Source organism: Cylas formicarius, unplaced genomic scaffold, assembly GCF_029955315.1.
Source record: "Cylas formicarius isolate icCylForm1 unplaced genomic scaffold, icCylForm1.1 PGA_scaffold_10__41_contigs__length_53128322, whole genome shotgun sequence".
NCBI lineage: Eukaryota > Metazoa > Arthropoda > Insecta > Coleoptera > Brentidae > Cylas > Cylas formicarius.
This window is the reverse complement of record NW_026844214.1, coordinates 52412854-52418379: the sequence shown is the minus strand read 5'-3', so window position 1 is coordinate 52418379 and position 5526 is coordinate 52412854.

Sequence of the window (5526 nt, the reverse complement as noted above, 5' to 3'; positions counted from 1 at the left end):
TTCAAAAGGTAAATAAGAATCGTTTATTATTTATCTTGTTGTTAGGACGTTACGTCTTTTTTCTCTGCATTCTGTCATATTAACGATTTTCAAAAATCACCCCCTTCATCATTGACATTCAATTAGAAAACACCCTTTTCATATTAATAATAATAATAATAATAATAATAATAAATTGCCTTTATTGTTGTATATTGTTATATACAAATATACAGTAGAGAAGAGGCGAAGTCTAGCAAAAGCTACTCCACTTAACCCCTTAAATGTTTAAATTGAAAACTAAATAGGAAGATATTAATACATTGGTAAATTAAATATAGTATAATAGATAAATGTAATAGTAATATGGAACAATAGAAAGTTATTAAAAGTAAAAATAAAAATAATAACATTGAAAATCAAATTATTTGAAAAGTTAATAGTTTCAACCTGAAATGTTTTTTGAAGAATTTAATTGAATTTGATTTTACTAAATCGGGTATACTATTAAAAATTACAACAGCGTTGTGAGAAAATGATCTGCGGAACAAAGATAAACGATATCGTGGCAGTGAGAGTCTGTAGGGGTGTCTTAAAGCCACTGATTGAACATTACCAAACTGTAATTTAGCTCGTAAGTAGGATGGATTGGACGTGCTAATTATTTTGAAAAACCATAGACGCCAAAAGGTACTGTCCATTTTCTTATCAAATTTACGCAAGCCGAAAATATTGGGTTGTTCGGAAAGTCATTTCGTTTTTTTGGGGAACATGAAAGACAGTTTACGTATAATGAATAAATATTTTATTAAATTATATATTGGCCATTCTGGTCCAACACCTTTTGCCATCTTTCTGGCAGTAACATAATTCCCCTCTCATAAAAGTTTTGGTCCTTGCTGGCAAAAAACTGGTTCAGGTGGTTTTTGACATCTTCATTTGAGGTAAAGGTTTTGCCATCCAAAAAAGTTTTGCAGGGACCGGAACAAATAGTAGTCGGAAGGCGCCAGATCTGGAGAATATGGTGGATGTTGCAGTACGTCCCATTCAAGCTGTAAAAGTTTTTGACGAGTGACCAAACTTGTGTGAGGTCTCGCATTATCCTGGTGGAACACTACACCCTTCCTGTTGATTAATTCGGGCCTCTTATCTTTAAGTGAATCATTCAATTTGTCCAGTTGATGACAATAGACTTCTGAATTAATCGTTGTATTGTCCGGCAAAAGCTCAAAAAAAACGATTCCTTTGACATCCCACCAAACGGAGAGCATCACCTTTTTTTGGTGAATGTTGGCTTTTGACACGCTTTGAGCCGGTTCATCTTTTCTGCTCCATAACCTCTTGCGTTTAACATTGTTGTATACAACCCATTTTTCGTCCCCAGTAATAATCCGCTTCAAAAATGGATCATTTTCTTGACGTTTGAGGAGCGAATCACACACGTCAACGCGACGACACAAATTTCGCTCCGTAAGGACATGGGGCACCCACACATCGAGCTTCGAGGTTAAGCCCATGCCTTTCAAATGGCCATAAACAGTCGAATTCGACAAATTTAATCTCTCACCGATCTCTCGTGTGGTTATTCGCCGATTTGCATCAACTAATGCCTTTATCGCATCTTTGTCAGCTTCGACCGGCCTTCCAGACCGTGGTGCATCTTCGACATCAAAATTGCCGGATCGAAATTTTGCAAACCAGTTCTGGCACTGGCGTACTGTTAACACGCCTTCTCCATACACATCCGTCAATTTTTTTCTCGCTTGGACAGCAGCATTTTTACCATTTCTGAAGTAAAAAAGTAAAATATGACGAAAATGCTGCTTATTGCTCTCCATATTTAAAAGGCCACCAACCAAAAACTACTGCGTAGAATTAATAGAACTTTTTCACACACAAGCCTTGCAATATCAGCTCTCAAGACATATAATGGTTATGCGGCTTAAGTGTGAAGTTGGTTTCGAAAAACCGTAATTAAGTCCTCTGACGGGAAAAAACGAAACGACTTTCCGAACAACCTTATAAATCTGCAACAGCTGTTTTAAATTTTTTGCAGTCTATATTTATTAACACTATCTAAACATGGGTAATAGAATACTAAACCATAGTTCATAATCGAAGGGACAAGTGAATGATCTAAAAGTTTCCATAATCTGAAATTTAGGACAGCTCTCACCAACAAAGATGCATATTCCACGAATCTAAGTCTACAACCAAATATAACACCAAGGTTTTTATTAAAATTCACCATTTTCTAACGTTCACCGTTAATTAATAATTACTTGTTGAAGATTATGCCTAGAAGAATATAGAAATAAGTTATGCAAATCCAAATTCATATAAATAGAAGCAATATGAAATAATTTATTATCGACGGAGTAAAATAGCTGAGTGTCATCAGCAAAAGAAAGCAAATTCAAATATTCGGTAGATGTTTAAATATCAGAAATATAAATTAAGAATAATATAGGTCCAAGGACGGAACCTTGCGGTACACCTGACGAAACAGGGGCAAATTCAGAACTTACATTGTCAAGGGTAACTCTCTCAGATCTGTTAGCTCATCGAAGTTTATGGTCAAGCCGATCAAAGGCTTTAGAGCAATCTAAAGATATGAGTGCAGTCGCAAGACCATTATCTAAAGAAGTAATAATGTGATCATTGATGTGTAAAAGTAGACTAATAGTACTAAAACCTTTACGAAATCCAGATTAAGTGTTAGTGACAATATGATTGGAAATAACAGTCATAAATCTGTACACTTATGATTCTCTCCAAAACTTTAGATAAGGTTGGAAGAATACTGATTGGACGAAGGTCTGAGAACTGGTCGGGATTGTTATTTTTGCCGATGGTGTGTAAACCTCCAAATAGCCTACTTCCAAACAGTAATTAATAATATGTGCAACGTATGGCGCGTTACACATTCAACACCGGTAGAATTTGACTTAAAGTTTGAAGAACTGGTTTCGGGGCAATTGTTAATATTGCTAAAAACAGAAGTAAAATAATGATTAATATCACTGGGATTTTTTAAGTTAGGAGGTATTTTCAAAGTCCAAATTTTAAACGTATTTAGAGTTTTCCATATCTGTTTAGAATTCCTAGAATCGAAATTGTAAGACAAATATTCTTATTTTGCTTTACGTATGTGCTTGTAACAACATTTCTTATTTCTTTATAATCAATGTAGTCAGCGAAAGACTTGGATTTTTTATATTTCGACAATAGGCATTCTCTCATTTTCATCATTTCACGAAGAGTATACGTTAACCAAGGAGCATAGGTTTTGGTGATCTTAAAAACGATAAAAGGAGCATGTTCATCGAACAAAGAAGTTATGAAGAAATTGAACATACGAGGGCAGCGCCAAAATTTCCCGGCTTGAATATGAAAGAAACAAAGTAGAGTAACAATCTTTAATTATTTTTCAATATAATCCCCTTAACTTCAATACACTTAACTCAACCCCTTTAAAAATATATTCTTTTGGTTTGTCTACAAAATGATCTAAAACAGCCTCTTTTAACTCAACTTCCTCGTTGAACCCCCGTCCACGTAAGTCCTTTTTCAAATATCCAAACAAATAATAGTCGCTGTCGGCCATATCTGGACTATAGGGAGGATGATCCATCTGTTGGAACCCGCATTCAAAAATGGCAGCTTGTGCAACACCAGCAGTATGGACAGCTGCATTATGGTGCAAAAGACGCACGCCTCTGGTCAGTTTTCCTCGACGTTTTACACGTATGCAGTCTCGCAATTTATGTAATAATGTTGCGAAACATTTACCGTTGGCAGTGGTATTAGTTTCTTTAAAATCTATCAAAAGAATTCCTTCACAATCCCAAAAGATCGTGGCCATCACCTTCTTTGTTGACTTTGTTTGCAGACTCTGAATTTTCTTGGAGGTGTTTCGTCCTTACGACGCCACATAATAGCGAACCATAGTTTCATCTCCCGTCGCAATAGTTTCTATCACAGGCTTCGGTTCCGACCCACAGAGTTCCAAAAAAGACCGCGCGCACTAGACACGGCGTTGTTTTTGAATAGCCGAAAGGTTTTTAGGAACCCAACTTGCACTAACCTTATGCATACTTAAATTATCATGCAGGATTCGACAATCACTTGAAAGCTTAGTAATTTCTGAGGTTTCCTTTACTTTTAAACTTCGATCACTCAATACCACCTCTTCCAATATCGGAACAATATCTTCCGTTGTGACCTTCACTGGTCGACCAGTTCTTGAATCACCTTCAAGGGACTCCTGCCTCATTCGAAAACGTTTTGCCCATTCTTCCACTAGAGAATACGAAGGATAACTTTGGCCGTACACACCATCCAGCCTTTCTTTAATAATTCTAGGTGCTAACCCTTCTTTTATCAAAAATTTTATGACTGCTCTATACTCAATTTGCGACATTTTTTCGGATACGTCTTGTTTAAAATGCTGTCAAAAAAAACTGTTTGACGCAGGACTTCAATTTTTTTTTCGCAGCCTACTAAGATTGATATTTAAAAGAAGACAATGTTTTATCGTGATACTGGAGCTGCATCTATGTCAGACCGGGAAATTTTGGCGCTAACCTCGTATCTATTTAATGATCAATGGAATTATTAACCTTCGCATTATAAGATTACAATTTATTTCCGTAAATTTCATACAGTTTATGCATAGAAAACTAAGAATTCGAAACGTGCCGATGCCATAGACAAGTCAACGAGACGTGAGACGCTTTCTCATCGCGTTTCGATGACAAAGCGACCGACCTAATCGATGCAGCAACACCGTGGCACACGCCACTGGTTTCAAAAGTCGACGAAACTCGCTGACGGACCGCCATGTTCGCCCCACGCGAAGCTCTGCTGGCGACCTTTCGCAAAACATCTGATAAAATGATTCTAAAAAAAAATATGAAGGAATATTATTTGCCATTTAATATCCCGATACCGTTATCGCCAAAGAAATGTGATGCAAGGCAAAATATATCGTCGCACCGTCTGACGCAAGACCCCCCCAACAAATAACATTCTGGCGACCCTTTTAATCGGTCAGGAGATTTTTTCCGAGAGGCACGTGATTGACCGACGAAGTTCACATTTATTACGATGTCCTTCGATTCGAATCGTAACCTAACTGGTTAAAACACTTCCAATTATCTGTTTTCGTTGGAATTACTTTAAATAATTTACTAAACAATACCTCACAAGTTAAATTAGAACAAAAAATGTTTCGGCAACACCGTACCTTTATCAAATACAAAATATAAAAAACAGGTAGTAATAGATTTTTAAATACAAGTATAGTGTTATAAATTTCAATTTAACAACGGAGACGCATTTAAATCCAATTGGCCATTCAGTAATAAATTGGACTATCTCATTTGGTTAATCTCCATAGCTTCCAAGAAATTTAGTTTTTTGCTTTTCAAACTAAAAACACCATGGGACATTTTCTAAAAGACAATAAAACTAAACTTTCCCGATAACTTTGCTATTTTGCAGAATCATTCAAAAAGCAAAAAAACAAATTTGTTGGAAGCTATG